Below are 21,762 nucleotides of genomic sequence, written 5' to 3' on the forward strand. Positions count from 1 at the left end.
TCCTAGTGCTGTTTTTGGAACTGTGCAAGCCAAGTCAGCCCAGATATATTATGGTTCAAATTCATTCTTTTCATGAGCTGAACACAAAATATTTTATTGTGTGATAAACAGCTGTGCTTTGGTGTATGACACACTGTTCTGCTGTTGTTGTTTTTTTTGTTTTTTTTTTCGTTTGCTCTGATAATATTGGGAGTTTTATTTTTATAGTATTCACGTTAATCAGTAACTATTTATATGGAGCTTTGTGTGAGCATGTAGATTTGCCATTGGGTGGTTACAGATACAAAGTTGTGTGATCATCTGAAATTAAAATGGTGTAAAGGTCAGTAGCAACCACTCCCCGCTAAAACATAGTAATAAAAACATAAATAAGCAGATTGTCTAGATACCCCACAACGTTATATTAATGTTTGTGACATTGCGTTTTCACAGCATTGTTTATTAGGTGGTGCACCTGGGGCTTTTTTTAGTTGCCAACATTTGAAAAAAAAATCCAGGGACACTTTGCAGCACAGCTATCAATTACCACCTTGAGAATTTACCACAACCACTGCCACAAGGCTTCACCCACGGTGTCCAACCCACATAATGAATCTCAGCCTACTTATAGTGCAGACTATAGGGTCTTCTCAATAAAAAGAGAATTACAGGGAATTGAAATGGTAATTTTAAACTGAAGGCCAAAGTAGCAGAGTTGGAAAAATTCTCCCATTCAGCTGCACTATTTCGACCAGGGCCGGACTGGCCCACAGGGATACAGGGAAATTTCCCGGTGGGCCGCGGCACCTGGGGGCTGCAGAGGTATGTGCCACCGGGTGGCCGGTCCGGTGGCACACTCAGAGGGGGCCGGCCGCTTTCCACGCTGGTGCCGCCGGGCCGGGTGGCATCCTCACCGGTCCGGTGGCACTTCTAATGCTGAGGACGGAAGGAGGAGGAGGAGGAGGAGGAGGGAGGAGCATGTCTCTGTACCATGCTCCCTCGCGGTTCCTGTGCTGTGAATTGTGGGAACCCCGAGGGAGCATGGTACAGAGACATGCTCCTCCCTCCTCCTCCTTCCGTCCTCAGCATTAGAAGTGCCCGGCGGCACCAGCGTGGAAAGCGGCCGGCCCCCTCTGACTCCTCTCAGGTAAATGGAGGAGAGGAGGGGATGGGGGGGGGAGGGATAATATAGAGACAAAAGGGGGGGGGGGGATAATATAGAGACAAAAGGGGGGAGATAATATAGAGACAAAAAAGGGGGGGGGGGAATATAGAGACACAAAAGGGGAGGATAATATAGAGACAAAAAAGGGGGGATAATATAGAGACAAAAAAGGGGGGGATAATATAGAGACAAAAAAGGGGGGATAATATAGAGACAAAAAAGGGGGGGATAATATAGATACAAAAAAGGGGGGGATAATATAGAGACACAAAAAAGGGGGGGATAATATAGAGACACAAAAAGGGGGGGATAATATAGAGACACAAAAAAGGGGGGATAATATAGAGACACAAAAAAGGGGGGGATAATATAGAGACACAAAAGGGGGGGACTATAGAGACACAAAAGGGGGGGATAATATAGAGACACAAAAGGGGGGGAAATATAGAGACAAAAAAGGGGGGGAAATATAGAGACAAAAAAGGGGGGATAATATAGAGACACAAAAGGGGGGGAATATAGAGACGCAAAAGGGGGGGATATAGAGACACAAAAGGGGGGGAATATAGAGACACAAGGGGGGGAATATAGAGACACAAGGGGAGGGGGGAAATAAAACAGAGATAGGGAAGAAAGAGACAGTGGGAGAATAGAGAGAGACAGAGGGGGAGGGAGAGTGAGACACAAGGGGAGAAAGAGGGGGATAGAGAGATAGTAGAGAGGGAGAGAGAGACAGGGATAAGGGGGAAAAAGAGACAGAGGGGAAGAGAGGTACACAAGGGGAGGGGGAGAAAGAGGCAGAGGGGGAAGAGAGTGACTGGGAAGGAGAGGGGTGACATGGACACAGAGGAGCAGTGAGGGGGAGAAAGAAATATATATATATATATACATATATATATATATATATACACTGCGTGCAGAATTATTAGGCAAATGAGTATTTTGACCACATCATCCTCTTTATGCATGTTGTCTTACTCCAAGCTGTATAGGCTCGAAAGCCTACTACCAATTAAGCATATTAGGTAATGTGCATCTCTGTAATGAGAAGGGGTGTGGTCTAATGACATCAACACCCTATATCAGGTGTGCATAATTATTAGGCAACCTCCTTTCCTTTGGCAAAATGGGTCAAAAGAAGGACTTGACAGGCTCAGAAAAGTTAAAAATAGTGAGATATCTTGCAGAGGGATGCAGCACTCTTAAAATTGCAAAGCTTCTGAAGCGTGATCATCGAACAATCAAGCGTTTCATTCAAAATAGTCAACAGGGTCGCAAGAAGCGTGTGGAGAAACCAAGGCGCAAAATAACTGCCCATGAACTGAGAAAAGTCAAGCGTGCAGCTGCCAAGATGCCACTTGCCACCAGTTTGGCCATATTTCAGAGCTGCAACATCACTGGAGTGCCCAAAAGCACAAGGTGTGCAATACTCAGAGACATGGCCAAGGTAAGAAAGGCTGAAAGACGACCACCACTGAACAAGACACACAAGCTGAAACGTCAAGACTGGGCCAAGAAATATCTCAAGACTGATTTTTCTAAGGTTTTATGGACTGATGAAATGAGAGTGAGTCTTGATGGGCCAGATGGATGGATTGGTAAAGGGCAGAGAGCTCCAGTCCGACTCAGACGCCAGCAAGGTGGAGGTGGAGTACTGGTTTGGGCTGGTATCATCAAAGATGAGCTTGTGGGGCCTTTCCGGGTTGAGGATGGAGTCAAGCTCAACTCCCAGTTTCTGGAAGACACCTTCTTCAAGCAGTGGTACAGGAAGAGTTCTGCATCCTTCAAGAAAAACATGATTTTCATGCAGGACAAGCTCCATCACACGCGTCCAAGTACTCCACAGCGTGGCTGGCAAGAAAGGGTATAAAACAAGAAAATCTAATGACATGGCCTCCTTGTTCACCTGATCTGAACCCCATTGAGAACCTGTGGTCCATCATCAAATGTGAGATTTACAAGGAGGAAAAACAGTACACCTCTCTGAACAGTGTCTGGGAGGCTGTGGTTGCTGCTGCACGCAATGTTGATGGTGAACAGATCCAAACACTGACAGAATCCATGGATGGCAGGCTTTTGAGTGTCCTTGCAAAGAAAGGTGGCTATATTGGTCACTGATTTGTTTTTGTTATGTTTTTGAATGTCAGAAATGTATATTTGTGAATGTTGAGATGTTATATTGGTTTCACTGGTAAAAATAAATCATTGAAATGGGTATATATTTGTTTTTTTGTTAAGTTGCCTAATAATTATGCACAGTAATAGTCACCTGCACACACAGATATCCCCCTAAAATAGCTATAACTAAAAACAAACTAAAAACTACTTCCAAAAATATTCAGCTTTGATATTAATGAGTTTTTTGGGTTCATTGAGAACATGGTTGTTGTTCAATAATAAAATTAATCCTCAAAAATACAACTTGCCTAATAATTCTGCACTCCCTGTATATATATATATGACTGGTGGATCCAGGGGGGGCAACGGGCAATTGCCCTTTCCCCCCCAGATGCTCTCCCCTGCTGGCCAATGCAAGGCTGGCACTGTCCAAGCACCATGTGATTTCACGAACCGGAGGGGAGATCAGAGATATCTCTCCCTGTTCTGGAGGCACCATGCAGGCAGCCAGCAGGGGAGGGAGGAAGAGAGGACCCGGGAGCTCAGCCTGCAGCTCCTCCGGGTCCTTCTTGCGCGAGTACAGAACGTTGCCGCGGTTACAGTGGTAACGCTCCAGCTCTCGCGAGAGTGAACTCTAGCGCTGGAGCTACGGGCTAGAGTTCACTCTCACCACTGCGACCTCTAGCCCCATACACACACCCAGACCCCCCCACACACATTGCCCCCCACACACACACAGCCCCACACACCAAACCTTTCACACAAACTGCACCCCTCACACATTGCACCACTGCTCCTATACCCTACTACAGCCCCATATCCCAGCAGACCCCAGGTAAGTTGTCAAACTGTTCTTAAACGGTTTGACTACTTACTCTGGGAGCGGGTCCCGGCACTCCTGGCACCATAACCACTACACATAGCAGTAGTGGTTATTGTGCATGGATTATTTCTTTAAATCTATAAGTGCCCCTCCCGAGATCAGGCTCTGGATCCGCCACTGGTGTGTGTGTATATATATCATGTATATTTATGTGTGTGTTAGTTATATATATATATAATTATGCCTATTATATTTACACATATATTAATGTACATATATATATACGTAATACACAGAGAAATGTAATTGATATGTACCATATGTAATGAGCAGATATTGGCCCAGTCTTGTTGCTAGGTGCATACTCCAGCACAATAACATATTTAAAGTGAAGAGCGCACCCACAGGACTTCGAAATAAACAAGATACCGTCATTTTTTACAGTTGTGCCCTACATACATTCACCATTTCAGTCCCATTACCAAGCTTTTCTTAATATGTCAAGGTAGTTGGACTGAAACATTGGTTATATGCAAAGGCACGTCTGCTTAAAATAAATCTGCACTCTTGTTTTTTTTTAAGCCTATATGTGCTTTTTTCACGTTGGAGTAATAATTTTTAATCTTAAATTATCTTTTCTAACGCTGTATTTGCACACTATGCTGGCGCGACGCATTATGGGGTTGGTAAATATTTTTTTCCAGGGCTGCTTTTAATTCCCAGTCCGGCCCTGATTTCGACCTAAAAATGTGAAATTCCCATCTCAATTCCCTGCAATTCTCTCCTTATTGAGTAGACCTTTACATGATGTGCGATAGATAAATTTGCAGCACAGCATTTATATCAGGCAGGTACATTTTATCACTTTTAGGTGAGTTGGGTATCAGTGGTGACACTGTAAGTACCATTTTAACAGCGTTATGGGCCCCCGAGCAAAGCAGTGCACTAGGGCCCTTGCTACACAAGAACTCACAGGAAAAAATTAAATTATCAATAAAATTAAGCTTATATTTATTGGTACCTCCAACAAATGCAATAAATTCATACAAAATACACACACACAGAGACTGCTGAGTACGCACACACACTACACCGAATGCACATACCCAAACACATGCACAGAGACTGCTGAATACACAAACACACACAGACTGCTGAATATACACACACACTGCAGTGAGGGGTGCAGTGTATGTATTTGTGTGTAGGGGTGGTGTGTGTGTGTGAGGGGTGCTGAGTGTGTGTGTGTGAGGTGCTCTGTGTGTGGAGGGGAGTGCTAAGTGTGTGAGGTGCTGTGTGTGTGTATGAGGGGTGCTTTGTGTCAGGGGTGCTGTGCCCTGGTGATCCGGTGGTGGTGGAGTGTTGTCTATAGCCTGCAGCTTTTCTGGCTGCAGGCTGTCTTCACTCCTCCCAGATCCTCCCGCCCTCCCTAACACTAACAAAGGTCCTTTGGGCAGGTGAGGGATCATAATAAAAGCACGTGGCTCTGCTTTTAATTTCCCTGGAAAAGTGTCTTAAATGTAATTGCTATTTAGCAAACAATTTTAAATTTAGCCATGCTATTTTAAATAAGCAAAATAAACACATATATTTAAAAAAAACTAAAAAAAAAAAAAAAAACACTTATAATCTATCAAGAAATCTAATGTTTATCTTTAACCAGATTGGCAGTGTAGGGATTGAAGCGGGAATGGTGTGAAATGTTGAGTCCTGCATTATGGTGTAAAGCAGGGGTGCCAAAAAGGTAGATTCCCCAGATGTTTTAAAACTAAAGGCATGCAAAGCATCATGGGAGTGTTAGTTTACAACATCTGGGGAATCTACCTTTTGGGCGCCACTGGTGTACAGTGCTGTATCTAGCACAAGGCTGACCATTTGCCTTGGGCGGCACTTTCAGGGACCCCTCCCTGAGGCTGGCATCTGTCCTGTTTGCACGTGGGTGGCGAGGGAGCACGCTCTTCTGAGCTCTTCCTGCTCAGCTTCTTCGTCTGCACCGCAGTGATGCCGGAGCTGGAATATGATGTCACTCTAGCATCACTGATGAAAGAGAAATTTAGAAGGGGGGTGCCCGAGTTTTGTCATGCCTAGGTCAACACAAAACCAGAATACACCACTTGGTGTAGAGACACATATGGAATTACCCTGGAACACATCTTGCCTGTGAAGTCATATCATGTATATATTATTATTGCCATTTATATAGTGCCAACAGATTCCATAGCATAACATATATATCAGTTCTCAACTTTAAAGGGTCACCCTAATTCATTTAGTCTACTATCTAACATCTTTCCTCACTCCCACGACTGTGGAAATGTAGAAATGCCATCTTAAGATGGCAATAACAGGTCAAAAGCATTGGGACTATGATTAGTAGATCCCTTCATTATCAAAATTTGTGAAGACTCCCTGCACCATTAACACTACGATAAGTAGTACTCGTCATGGTGATTAAAGTACCTCTTTATTTTAGTAGCAAGAAAATGCAAATAAAATGAAAGTGCTCTTTGGGATCTGTGACTATGGAAATTCAGAAATTAATTTCTGTATTAGACCTCTAATTAAAGGAGGTCACATAGAAGATCATTTTGCATTGGTGTCTGTGGATCCATATTTCACTTAAAGTGGCACTGTTATGCCAAACTTACCTTTCCCTAATCGCTTCATCTTCTCTTCCTCTCTGAGGATCTGTTATTCATTTCTTCCTGTCTGCTCTAGTTTTTTTAAAAAACATAAGACACAGTAGGGACTACTTGTCTTATGGAGGTTTCCTACGCCTGACCATCTCTGACCAGCGGAGGAGCAAAGTGTGCTTCATTTCCTGTGGACAGAGCAATTTCCCACAATTCTCACCTTTCCTCCGTGATCTCGCGATGCCTCCTTTCACAATTCATGAACGTCCTGTCATTTAGACTGAACGCCATCAAAACTACTGAATTTCACCCCAACAGAATGAGAATAGTTTGTTCATTCATGTTAGGATGACTTTCGCTACTTTTAGGTTGGTTCGAAATTTCATTTGAATAAATTACATTTCCGATCCGATCCTTGCTGCGGCTGCATCTCTTAGTATTCATCCACACATAAAATGGCATTTACCATCCTGACAGGAAAAGTTGTGCCAAGCAGCAATCATGCACATGGAAACCTAGTAATTGTATTTGGGGTCAAAGGCCAGTTACAGCCAATCAGATCCACAGGAGGGTTTGTGCTGAGCAGCAATCATGCACATGGAAACCTGGTAATTGCTTTTGGGGTCAAAGGCCAGTTACGGCCAATCAGATCCACAGGAGGGTTTGTGCTGAGCAGCATTCATGCACATGGAAACCTGGTAATTGCTTTTGGGGTCAAAGGCCGATTACAGCCAATCCACACGGATCCACACGAGGGGTATTTAAACCCAAATTTTCCTTTTGCTCATTACTCTCGTGGTTTCATTCTGATGGTATTCCGAGAGTGTGTTCCTGAACTTGATTTTCTGGTATTTGACTTTGGCTTCGTTTTGACTTCCCTGAATTCTGGTACTCTTGACTTTTGGTTTTCCCTCATCGTTGTGTCTGATTCTGTGTTCCTGACCTCGGCAAGTATTTTGACTATTCTTTGATACGTTAAGCCCAGCCATTGTAAGGTCCGGTTTGACATTATCCTTAGTCCTAGGTGTGACATAGTTCTACGTGCTGGATCAACTGTAATCTTAACAATAGTGATGTCCCGAACGGTTCGCCATTTTTCTTTTGTGGTCTTTCAGCCAAATTTACTAATACTAAGTAAAGATTACTTAGTATTAGTAAATTGTGCCCCTACTCGCAATATCGCGAGTAGGGGCATGTCTATTAAACAGTGAGCAGCCTATGGCTGCTCACTGTTAAAAAAAAAAAAAGGGTCCCCCTCCCTGAGCGGGTGGGTGCCCTAAAGTGAAAAAAGGAGGGAGGACCTATTGTCCTCCCCCCTGGCCCCCACCCCTGAGGGGGGGGCCTATTGCCCTCCCCCAGGCCCCCACCCCTGAGCGGCAGGTGGGGGCCCTAAATACCAATGGGGGGGACCTATTGTCCTCCCCCGGCCCCCACCCCTGAGCGGCGGGTAGGGGCCCTAAATACCAATGGGGGGTCCTATTGTCCTCCCCCCCGGCCCCCACCCCTGAGCGGCGGGTTGGGGCCCTAAATACCAATAGGGGGGACCTATTGTCCTCCCCCCCGGCCCCCACCCCTGAGCGGTGGGAGGAGGCCCTAAAAAAAACAATAAGGGGGGACCTACTGTCCCCACCCAGTCCCCACCCCTGAGCGGTGGGTGGGGGCCCTAAAAATAACAATAAAGGGGAGACCTATTGCCCCCCTGGCCCCCACCCCTGAGCGGTGGGTGGGGGCCCTAAAAATAACAATAAGGGGGGACCTATTGTCCCCCCCAGCCCCCACCCCTGAGCGGTGGGTGGGGGCCCTAAATACAAAGGGGGGGACCTAGACACCCCTCCGCCCAAAAAAAAATTATCCCCCTACCTCCCCCCTCACCCTAAAAATAATGAGGGGGGGACCTTTAACTAAAAACCTGTAAAAAAAAATAGATAAAAACAACTTACCATTCGATGTTTTCTTTCTTCTAAAATCTTATTTTTTCAGCCCCAAAAAAGGCCAAATAAAAAACCATAATAACCGACGCAATAAAAAAAATTAAAAAAAACGAGCGCCCAAAAAAATAATCCATCTTCACCCATGGAGGGCTCCGCGCAGACTGAGCTCTGCAGGGCGGGGGAAGGCTTATACATCCTTGCCATGCCCTGCAATTAGGCTAAGAACACTCTGATTGGCTGGTTTAAGCCAATCAGAGTGCTCTTTGTCATTTTACACAGCGTGGGAAAATTCCAAAGAACTTTCCCACGCTGTGTAAAATGACACAGAGCACTATGATTGGATGGATTTCAAGCATTTCAAGCCATCCAATCACAGTGCTCTGTGTCATTTTACACAGCGTGGGAAAGTTCTTTGGAATTTTCCCACGCTGTGTAAAATGACAAAGAGCACTCTGATTGGCTTAAACCAGCCAATCAGAGTGTTCTTAGCCTAATTGCAGGGCGTGGCAAAGCTTTATAAGCTTTCCCCCACCCTGCAGAGCTCAGTCTGCGCGGAGCCCTCCATGGGTGAAGATGGATTATTTTTTTTAATTTTTTTTTATTGCGTCAGTTATTATGGTTTTTTATTTGGCCTTTTTTCGGGCTGAAAAAAGAAGATTTTAGAAGAAAAAAAACATTGAATGGTAAGTTGTTTTTATCTAAATTTTTTTTACAGGTTTTTAGTTAAAGGTCCCCCCTCATTATTTTTAGGGTGAGGGGGGGTAGGTAGGGAGATATATTTTTTTGGGGGGAGGGGTGACTAGGGTATTTAGGGCCCCCACCCACCGCTTAGGGGTGGGGGCCAGGGGGGCAGTAGGTCCCCCCCTTATTGTTAATTTTAGGGCCCCCACCCACCGCTCAGGGGTGGGGGCCGTGGGGGACAGTAGGTCCCCCCCTTATTGTTATTTTTAGGACCCCCACCCACCGCTCAGGGGTGGGGGCCGGGGGGGACAATAGGTCCCCCTTATTGTTATTTTTAGGGCCCCCACCCGCCGCACAGGGGTGGGGGCCAGAGAGGGGGAGGACAGCAGGTCACCCCCTCATTATCTTTATGGCCCCCACCCGCTGCCCAGGGGTGGGGGCCGGGGGAGGAGGAGAGTAGGTCTCCCCCCCCCCCCCCCCTTTAATCACTATTGTGGCCAGAGATAGTCCCTGTGGGTTTTAAAATTCACCTGCCTATTGAAGTCTATGGCGGTTCGCCCGGTTCGCAAACATTTGCGGAAGTTCGCGTTCGCGGTTCGCGAACCGAAAATTTTATGTTCGCGACATCACTACTTAATAATAGCTTAGTAGATAGCTCCCACGGTATTGGGGAGCTATCTACCAAAATGCTCAAAGACCAAGATTGGTCTTTCAGCCAACTATACTTATGCTAAGTAAAGATTAATTAGTATTAATAATTAATCTGCACCTACTCGCTATATCACAAGTAGGAACATGTCGAGTAAAGCTCACTGTTGTAAAAACTAAATAAAGCACACCTTCCCAATAAATGACCCCATGGTGGGGCATCTATTAACTAGCGGGCAGGACATAGTGTTCCCCCGAGCCCCACCCATGCCTGGCGGGTGGGGGCTATTCAACTAAATGGGGGAAATAGGACCCCCCTTGGCTCCCACCCTAAATGAACATGGGGGAACCTAATGTCCTCCCTCTCTGCCCCCACCCAGGTGGGGGCCCTAAATGAAAATGGGGGGACCTATTGTCTCCCCCCGGCCCCCACCCCACGGTGGGGGCTAAAGGAAAAAATACCAGGTGACTAGGGGTCCCCAAGACTCTAGTCACCCCCCACCCAAATAAAATAATATGAAGCCCTACCTGCCCCCCTCACCCTTGCCTGATTGGTTACTTGCAATGCTTAAGAATTACCTATCAGAGCACTCTTATTGGTTGGCTTAAACCAACCAATCAGAGTGCTTTGAGACAAATTGCAGGGCGTGGGAAGACTTTCGAAGCCTTTCCCTGCCCTGCGGAGCTCAGTCTGCGTGGTGCCCTTGCTGAATGAAGATTGATTATTATTTTTTAGCGTCAGGAATTTTTTTTTCTGCACTTTTTTTGCGCTCTGGTTTTTTATTTTATTTTATAAGTTCGGCGGGTATTATGGATTTTTATTTGACCTTTTTTGGGCTGAAAAAGAAGACATCAAACGGTAAGTTTTTTTTAAATTTTTTTAATTTACAGGTTTTTAGTTTTATTGTAGGGGTAGGAAGGGCTTTATTTTTTATTTTTTGGGTTTCGGGTGGTGACTAGCGGCTTGGGAACCCCCATGGGTAGGGGCTGGGAGGAGGAAACAATAGGTGTCCCCCCATTGTCATTTAGGGCCCCCACCCGCTGCTCTTGGGTGGTGGCCGGGGGGAGGACAATAGGTCTTCCCACCCCTTATTGTAATTTAGGATCTCCACCCGCTACTCATGAGTGGGGACTGGGGGGAGGACAATAGGTCTCCCCCCCCCATTATCATTTAGGGCTCCAACCCATCACTCATGAGTGGGGTATGGGGGGCACTAGGTCCCCCCTTATTGTCCTCTAGGGCCTCCACCCGCGACTCATGTGTGGCGGCCAAGGGGGACCCTATGTCCCCTGTTTAGTTGAATAGCCCTCACTCGTGGGGCATAGGTGGGGGCTCAGGGGGAACATTGTGTCCACCACGCAAGTTAATAGATGCCCCACCATAAGAGGGGGGGGGTGCTTATTTATTTTCTTTAACAGCCTGTGGCTGCTCACTGTTTAGTACACATGCGTCATAGCGAGTAGGGGCATTCGGGAGATTTCAATCTCTCTTTGCTAATATAGGGGTCACTTAAATGGTCAACAGGTCACTATAGCATTAGGAATACACATTTGTATTCCTAACAGCCAAGCTTTTGTTGGCACAGTGGGACAGAGGAGGGTATTCTGCTGCATATTTGGAAGCATCAACACTACCCTGTGCCACTTACTGGAGATTCCTCTTTCTTTCCGCCCTGCAGAATAGCGATTACATCACACTAAATTGCCCATCTCTATCGATAAAAAATCTTTGCTCAAACACCTTCTGAACGCTGCCAAAACTTTGATCCTGGCCCTCCGGAGAAGCACTCGCTCTCTGATATCAATATCAGTAAGAGGTTGCAAAGGGCTTTTGGGGAGCAGGGGGGACTGTTTTGGGGGGCTGCGGAGGTGTTAGGTAGTCCCCATCCTGTTTCTTGACCATCCTTATTCTTTGCTCTCTGCCTTTCCTGTCTCTTCCTGATGCATTTCTTCTCTATTTCCTTATCTCTCCCATGCTGGGAGTCTGCTCTTAACCCTACCTCGCTCTCCCTTGTAAATTATCTATAGTCCCCTAACAAAACACATCAGCCTCTGGATTTTGTCTACTCGAGTAACATTATCCTAGTTGAAAATACGGATTGACATGCATCATTTGTTTGTCATTTCCATGTGCTTTTTTTGGGATGTCTTTTTATTAAATGTATGTGGTTTCTATCTCCTTCTTATCATATTCCTGTTTCCTTGCCTCCCCTGTGAGGGACATTTTTTTTCTGATGTGTTTATATATTTGTCTGACAAAAAGATATTAAATAAAGATTGACAACAACATGTTAATATCTTAATTTAATTCTTATGCTATTATATAGCATCACTTTTTTTAATGCATGCATATTACAATCTTTTAAGACATCACTTACAAACCATCCCCGCTCCTCCTTTCCAACAGACATTTTTATTTAACTTGGGTCAGACAGTCAGTTATCCCAACCAATGCTCACTATATTGCAATCGTCAGTACTTTTCAAAATCGTGAACTCTTTCTGCCTGCAGCATTTTCTCTGAGGCAATTTTGAAAAGAAATGGACAGTCTCAAAATAGTGACTATTGGCTTGTATTACCAACACTTTGATACATAGATACGTAAAGATGGCTTTCAGAAGGGGGGTGGAGGAGTGGGTGGGAAAGAGAGGCAACAGACTTGTTTTTTTGTTTTTGTTTTTTGCTTTAAAAAAACCCAGCTTATTTGAAAACTATTTAAGAGATGATATATTAAAACAAAGATTATATCACAAAAAATAAAAATAAACAGTTATGTTTTATGATTCTGATGCTGAGGAAAAAAATGCATTACACCCATACTTTCTTTAAAGTGGCACTGTCATGGCCATATCAGTTTTTTTTTTTTTTTTGTTTTTTTTTTTAACCCCTCTCCCAACTCCACTACATCTAATGTAGTCACATCTATATGCCCCTAAGCCCCCCATATTACCTTTTTAAAAATCTTTATTGTGTGCCCGGACCTAGGTCTTGGGTGCCACCTTCTTTGTGTGAGTTGATGATTAAACACTGGGGTATTCACGTTTGTTAGTTAATTTAGTTTATTACAAGGAGGGAGCTACCAGCGCGCAGCTCCCTCCTTGTAATTTGTAAAGATAGAAGCGACAGGGAGCTGTGCTCCCTGACACTTCCTAAGCCCCCTATGTCTTCCCTCACTCTATGAGGGACCTGTAGGTAGAAAAAGCAGTTGTACTTAAAGGGAAACTCCAGTGCCAGGAAAACAATCCGTTTTCCTGGCACTGGAGGGTCCCTTTCCCTCCCACCCCCCAATCCCCGGTTACTGAAGGGGTGAAAACCCCTTCAGTCACTTACCTTAGGCAGCAACATGACCCACGTCGCTGCCTGCTCCTCCCCCGCCGCTCCACCTTCTTCCTCCGTCGGCCGGTGGGCGAGACTGATCCCGCCCACCGGCCGAGGAGTCCCAATGCGCATACGCGGTAATGTTAATGTTAATTTCAATGCTTCCCTATGGGGAATAGAGCGACGCTGGAGGTCCTCACACAGCGTGAGGACGTCCAGCGACGCTCTAGCACAGATAATCTGTGCTAGGGACCAGGAAGTTCCCTCTATTGGCTGTCTAGTAGACAGCCACTAGGGGAGGACTTAACCCTGCAAGGTAATTATTGCAGTTCATAAAAAACTGCAATAATTACACTCGCAGGGTTAAGGGTAGTGGGAGTTTGCACCCAGACCACTCCAATGAGCAGAATTGGTCTGGGTGCCTGGAGTGTTCTTTAAAGGGGCACTATAGTCACCAAACGACGACAGCTCCATCTAGTTGTTTTGGTGAGTATAGTATGTCCCTGCAGGCATTTTCATGTAAATACTGCATTTTCAGAGAAAAGGCAGTGTTTACATTGCTGCATAGGGACACCTCCAGTGGCAGTCACCTACACGGCCATTAGAGATGCTTCATGGGTCAGTGCTGCATTCGCAACATTCAGCACTGGCTGTCACGTTTGTATTCCTGACCCTTTAAATTTTCTCCCTTGTAATGACGGTTTCTGTGCTGCCTTTCCATGCTCTGCTCTATGCTGAGATGCTGTTGGCCTGCGTGGCATTTGGCTTCACCGCCCTTTCTGCCTGCGATCATCAGAGTTGCGTGGTGCTGGAATAAAGATACGTTTTAACATTAAGTAATGGGGGACAAGGGGAGGCCGGTAACCTAAATAGTGTTTTTAACACTATAGGGTCAGGAATAAACGTTTGTATTCCTGACCCTATAGTGTTCCTTTAACATTTCTCCCTTGTAGTGCCGGTTTCTTTGTGGCCTTTCCACCTCCCTGGCTGAGATCAACAAAATTGATGATGTCAGTCAATCCAATGCTTTCCCATAGGAGACTAGTGTGCATACACAGCAAAATGCTATGCTGCACCTACTTGACCATCTGGTAGAAAGAGCAAAATTTTACACTGCTATTTCTGAAAATAGGACTCTAGTGGCTGGCTGTGTGACAGACACTAGATACATTAAACCCTGCAATGAAAACATTGCCATTCTGCAATCTTCTTTGGGTATTCTAGTCGCACAAGTAAATGTTGGCTCAGCTTTGAATTATGACACAGAGTTAGAGAGGCTTTCTATGTCAGTAGCAAGTTGGAGCGCACTCTATTCCTAGCATAATATGGTTAATAGGTGGAAGTCAGCCCACTCAGGTGAATTTAATTGATCTGCACGGAAATATTTAAAGGTCAGCCTCTGAAGGCATGGGGGAAATCTGACAACAGAGGAGTAGAGGTAGTTAAGACTGAAACTCTAAGGAAATAGTTTTAAAGCCTGTGTGTTTAAACTTGCTGTGATTACATTATTTATAACTTGGAACTTGATTGGATGCAGTGATGTATTTAGTATCTGTGTTGCCCTAGGCATGCCGGAACTCTGGCACCCCCTAATTTACATTTGCCCCACCCCTTCCTGTCAATGCCACACCTCTTCCTGTTAAATGACTAACAAACACTTTGACTGACAGACACACTCTCAGACACACTGACATACACACACTGATTTGACACAAACAATCACTGACTCACTGACATACACACAATCACTCACACACACACAATGACGCAGACACACACACTGACAGGCATACACAATCACTCAGACACACACACATTCACTGACAGACACTCACTCACAGACACACACAATCACTCAGACACACAGGCACCCTCACAGACACAATCACTCAGAAACAAACACATATTCACTGACAGACACACACACTCTCACTCATTGACAGCCACACAGTGACAGACACACTGACACACATACACACACACAATCACTCAGATACACACTGACAGCCAGACACACTCAATCACTTAGACACACACTGATAGACAGACACACACTGACAGCCAGACAAACACTGATATACACACACTGACAGCCAGACACACACAATCACTCAGACATACACACACTGACAGCCCCCCCCCCCCCCTCACTCCCCATACATTAACCAATAACTTTTTATATTTTAGTTTAAATCCACCCAGCCTACCTACCTTTTTTTACCTGGGTACAGTGGGGCTTCTGACAGGAAGGGAGGCAGGCGGTTGGGCGGCTAACTAAAAACCCAGGTGGGCGGGCGGCACTGGTGAGGGAGCATTGATTAGTGAGCTGTCTCTGCTCAGCTCCCTTGCGCACCACAGAATGATGCCGGGAGACGGAATATGACGTCGCCCGTCCTCCTGGATTTCTAGTTAGCCGCCGCCAGGCTAACAAGGTATAAGCCTGGGCATTTGGGGGCTGCGTTTTTTGCCGCCTCCTGGAAAGTGCCGCCCAATGCAAATGCCTTGTTTGCCTTGCGGCAAATACGTCGCTGATTGGATGGCCAGTTGGACAACTAGGAAATGTAATGTTAGTCAGTCTCCAAGGAGTATGAATGGTTTTATTTTATTCACCACCGTGAAGCACAGCAATGTATACCTTGTGAAAATCTTTAATAAACCACATAACTTTATTTTGGCATTTGTATTTGGAGTTTCTTGTCCTGCCATGCTGCCACAATATGCATACAGTCATTTTTTACAAAATAGACATTTTTAAATAAATGAAACTGCATGTAACTCTTATTTTTTTCTTTCTTAACTTATATCATTATTATATCTTAAATAGGTATTTGTAAATATTTAATGTACAGGACCTCATTGAATCAGTTCAGTAAATTCCTTGGAGGTACCATTTGATGAAGAATTAAAATGAAAATATCCAAATCTCCTATGCTAGGCACTGTTTTACACCCCTGCAAGGCACTACTAAAGATTTAATGATACTGAACCTGGTATGCAGTGTACGGTAAAATGTTAATTTATATTCTCTCATCCTAATTAAAAGCATTCAGTTGTTTTCTGATAGAATGAATTATTGTACATTCTAGAGCACTCTAAAAACAAGGCCTCTTTTACCCCATAGGCAGAAATCATTTTTTTATTTTTTTATGGAGTATAAGGCATCCAAAGAAATGGATAATACCCTCAGGTGTTTAGTGCAGAATCCATGGGATTCAATTGTATGACATAATTGAGTTAACAGGATCCCCTAACCTTCCTTACTGATGCTGCAAAAGCTTTCCATAAAGTGTCAAGACATTTTTTCCACAACTTTTTCTTAGTATTTTTGCATTAAATTCTTCTCTACCTAAATCAAGTATAAAACATTCTTCTTTTCATAATTTTTTTGAAAAATAAAATCTACTCCATACCAGCGTGTAAAGCAAGCATGTCAAACTCGCGGCCCACTATGAATATATTTGCAGCCAGCGAGCCGCGAGTTAGCCATGATTACTAAGGCAGAGTAGGCACCTGCTCTCCTTACATTGCAGGTATCTACTCTGCCAAAATTACCCGGTACTGGCCGGGGAAGAGAGGTCCCTGGCAGCAGCGAGGAAGCTTAGTCTTCCTGCTCCTCACTGCTCCCTCTCGCGCGTCCTCTGTAGTGATCCTGGATGCCAGAATTTGATGTCATATTCCAGCACTTGTCATCACTAAACTTCGCATGTGAGGGAACAGTGAAGGAAGGAAGGAAGGATGAGCTCCCGAGTGTGTGTGAGTCTGTCAGAGTGTGTGTGCGAGTCTATCATAGTGTGTGTGTCTGTGTGTGTTGGTCAGTGTTGCGATGGTTGCGGCTGGACAGTGGAGGAACTGGAGGAGCATGGAGGCACACAATGCCACGTCACATTCCGACATGACATCAAAGTTCTCCACCTTCACAGGTTTTCAAGGAGTAGCGGGAGGATCCACTTTGGCACAGGGTGCGGACGGCGCCATTGCGAATATACGAGAGGCTGGACTCCAGAGTCGCATACAGGCAGCGGCAATGGGAGTGGAGTCTGCTTATTGGCTAATATTGATTTTTTGTTTTTTTGCTTTTTTTAAAACAAGGGCCGGTGTTTAGTAGATATGGAGGGACAGAGATTTAGTACAGAGGGGCAGACTGGGATTTAGTAGAGGTGGGAGCTGGGGTTTAGTAGAGATCAATGCAGGTATTCGAAGTAGTGAGTTGCAATAGTCTAGTCAGGAAATGATGAGTACATTTACAAATTTGGAGACAGACTGGATGTAAGGAGAGAAGGTGAGGCCTGAGCCCAAAATAAGACCAAGGCAGTGAACTTGATGAGTTGGGGTGAAAGGTGTCACTTTGACATGCAGGGAGATAGATGGAGGAGAGGGTGGGAAAGATAAGACGTTCTGTTTTAGAAAGATTGTGTTTTAGAAAATTGAAAGATATCCAGTTAGCGATGGAAGAGAGGCAGTTTCTGATGCGTTCCAGGATAGCAGGAGAGAGATCAGGTGAGGACAGGTAAATCCGAGTATCATCAGCATATAGATGGTAAAAATAATCTAAAAAAGTTCCTAAAGAGACAGTGTAAATGGAGAATAAAAGAAGACCGTGAACAGAGTCTTGGGGTACACCGAACTGAGACAGGCAGTGGGGACCAGAGACCAAGACACTAAATGAGCTTTCTGAAGGATAGGATGAAAATCAGGAATGTACAGTGTCATGAAGTCCAAGGTTGTGGATCGTTTGAAGAAGAAGAGAGTGGTCAACAGTATCAAAGGCAACAGATCGATCAGAATTAGAGAGTAATGACTTTTACAGTTAGCACTGCTTAAGACATTAGTCATTGTGAAAATGGCAGTTTCACTACATTGAAGGGAGTGGCAGGCAAATTGAAAAGAGTTAAGGAGAGAGTTAGCATTGAGAAAGTGAGATAAACAAGTAAACTCAAGCCACTTAAGAAGCTTAGACATGAAGGAGAGTAGTGGTATGGGATGGTAGTCAGAAGGAGAGATAGGGTAAAGAGATGGCTATTTTTAGGATGATATTAATGACTTCATGTTTGAGGAAAGAGGGGAAGGTGCCAGTAGAAATAAGGGAGAAGTTAAATATATGCATTAAGGATGGGATCAGTCATAGAGCAAAAGATTGGACAAGGTGAGAAGAGAGGGAATCAAGAGGCATGTTTTGGGGCAAAAGGATAGGAGAAGGTTAGAGACTTCTTGCTCAGACACAATGTGAAAGGATTTAAAAGTGGAAGAAGAAACAGAATGAAAGCAGAGTGTTGGAGAAAAGGGTGGAGATTGCATTCCTAATTTGGTTGGCCTTTTTGGTATAGTGACATGCAAAATCACTAGCTGTGAGGTTTAATAATGGCAAGAATACAGAGGGATGAGGAAAGGAGTTAAAGGTATAAAAGAGGTATTTGGGTTCATGAGAGTAGGTGAAGATGAAAGAGGTAAAATACTCTTGCTTGGTAAGGGAGATGGCAGAAGAATAGGAACATAGCATGAATTTAAAATTTAGGAACTCAGATGTGGTACGAGACTTTCTCCAACAACATTAAACGGTCATTGGAGATAGCACATGACAGGACAGAACTGTAGTAAGACGTAGCTTGAGAGGGTCAGGAGAGAGTTGCAAGAGAATAAAGTGGAGTCTGGAGAGAGGAAGAGAAGTTATGTAGAACAAGTGAGCTTAAATTTCTGATAGCCCGAGATGAGCTAGATTATATATTTTCAGTGAGGAGAACATTAACAGTGCAAGTTAGAAGATGGTGGTCAGACAGAGGGAAAGGTGTGTTAGAAAAGTTGAAGACAGAGAAAAGGTTGGAAAAGACAAGAGTGTTGTGTAGGGGAGTTAGCCAATTGAGTAAGGCCAAAGAAGGAGGTGATGGAGAGAAATCTGGATGCTGTTGAGTTGTTAGGTTGTATAATAGGGATGTCACCAAGGAGGAGGGAAGGGATATCAGAGGAGAGAAAGCAAGGAAGCCAAGTTGAAAAATGGTTGAAGAAGAGTAAAGGATAGCCAGGAGGATTGTAGATAACAGCAACATGGACTGGCAGACAGAGGAAGAGGACTTCAAAAGATGAAATGGAATTAAAAGGTTGGAAGGAACAGTGAGGGGAGAGCTAAAACCCCACACCATTACCATTAGCACTGCAGGACCTGGAGGAGTGGGATAAGTGCAGTCCACAGTAGAATAGGGAGACAGGGGTAGCCGTGTCAGATGGAGCAAGTGCAATCCACCATAAGATAGAGAAGCAGTGGGTAGCAGCTGCAGAGGGTGTGAGCCAGGTTTCTGTCAGTGCCAAGAGGTTTAGGGAGCAGATAGTGAGATCGTACATGGCAGTAGATTTTATGGAGTTATAGACTAAGCATGCATTCCAAAAGGGCACAAAGGAATGTGATGTAGTGGAGTGACACTGTTTATGTAAGATATTCTTGGTTGTCCTGGTGAAACTGTTGTTAGCGTGGACAGCAGCGGGGCATGTTTAGGAGACACATTACCAGCAGCTGCTGAAAGCAAAAGGATGGCCAGAGAAAGAAGGTGGTAATGGGACTTGGATGTTTGTGTTGGACATTGGGATTTAGAGGAGGGAAATACAAGCAAATGTGTGAAAAGCTTGACTGGAATGAAAGAAGAAGGAAGTATTGAAGGATCAATGCATATTGAATTATTTGGAGGTGGTGGCTTGAAGAAAAAGCGCTTTTTCAAAAAGTAAAAAAATGGAAAGGAAAAAGAGTAAGATTTAAAGCATTGAATGAACAGCTTTGTATGGACTGGAGCAAACAAACAAAGGATGGGTCTGCGCCAGTAAACAAGGTAAATAAATTAAAGTCCTAGTTAGGATAGTGATGGTAAAATGGAGTTCAATAGAGTATGTGGCGAAACCGACCTCGCCACGTGTCCTTGGAGGGGGCTGATTGCCCGCCTCTTGCCTTTGGACTATGGACCAGACTTTATGGGAATGTGATACCCCAGATAGCCATACCATGGAGCCTATTCATATAATGAAAGACTATGGGAAAGACTTTAGCTCCATGGCAATTGTACTGTGTGAGTAGGATCTGCGCGCTATTCTGTAGTTTTGTGCGTGCAGATCCCAGCTATCTGGGGATAGGTGAAATGTCTGTGTGTTATGTGTAAATGTGACTTTATGTATTTTAAAGTGTTTTATGTTGTTTTGCAACCATGTGGTTAATGGAGTCTGCCTTTAGTCCTGGGTAATTGGATTACTTCTCCAATTAACTCCAGGGCAGAAGGGAGGAAACCAGGGTGCATTGTGGGGATGTTTTTCTGCCAGCCAGAAAGGAACAAAAGATACTTTTAGTAACTTTTTAACCCCTGGTCGGATTCATGCCATTTTTTAATATGTTGTTCCCCTGAATGGATTGATTGTGGATATGTATTTTTATGTGAATGTGATGTATGGTTTTAAAGTTATGAAAGTTGTGTAAAAGTATATGTTACACTGTATGCATAATGGGATTATGTGTCACACTAAGGGGAGGGGATGTGTGGGAGGTAACATCTATGTCATTGGTTCTTTTATGCCTCCCCCTGGGTGTGGCCTGTATGTGTGAGTTGGAAATAAAAGCCAGGCTGGATGAGCCAGTCCAGAGTTCCTGTTTAACCCTCAAAGTGAAGTGTCGTCTCATTATTGGGGGAGGATTTATTGTATGCTGTTCCAGTTTGACTGCTAGGAGTGCAAGCCTATTCGTATGGTTCCTATTCAACTGTCTACAGCATTCATACGCTTGGGAGAATTTAAAGGTTTCTCGGATTCGGTGATTATGGTGTCTGCCAGAGTGCTTGGAGTCCTCAGGAAGCACTAGGAGCATCCATTAACGGAGGTACCAAGTCGGGGTGCCAGGCGATCCGTTACATTGGTGGCAAGCGGTGGGATGGCGTCCTAGTGCGAGGAGAAGTAGCTCAGAGACACTGGTAACGTTTGGAATTACAAATTGAGGGCAACGCTAGTATCCGTACAGCGCCCCTGGCTACAGCAGGATGGAATCAGCTAGTTTTTGGACAGCGTTCCATGATGAGGAGGAGGAGGCGGCCGCGGACTACAGGGATGCAGACAGAAAGGAAGTCTGGTATGATGCCCTGGAAGACGCCCAGTGGCGGCGAGGTGAGAGTCTCCCCAGTGATGAGCAGCGGCTACAGAAGCGTGTGGCGATGCGCATGTATCTATTGGGAGAGCAGCCCCTGGATGAGTGGGTGACAAGACTAGAGACCCTGGTATGGCGAGAGATCTGGCTAGACAACGCATACCAGGCCCTCTGGTGGCATACCATTCGACTTACCCCCTGGACGGCCGAGCACGACTTACCGGAGGGGGATGATTATGATGGCCCGGGTTTATTATGGGATGCCTTGGAGGACGACATTGATCTTGGCAGCACGGAGGGGTCTAGGTTTTGGGACATCTACGACTACCGGATGGGCATGTATGTCTGGGCTGACGAATGCG

This window comes from Pelobates fuscus, chromosome 4, assembly GCF_036172605.1.
Source record: "Pelobates fuscus isolate aPelFus1 chromosome 4, aPelFus1.pri, whole genome shotgun sequence".
Lineage (NCBI taxonomy): Eukaryota > Metazoa > Chordata > Amphibia > Anura > Pelobatidae > Pelobates > Pelobates fuscus.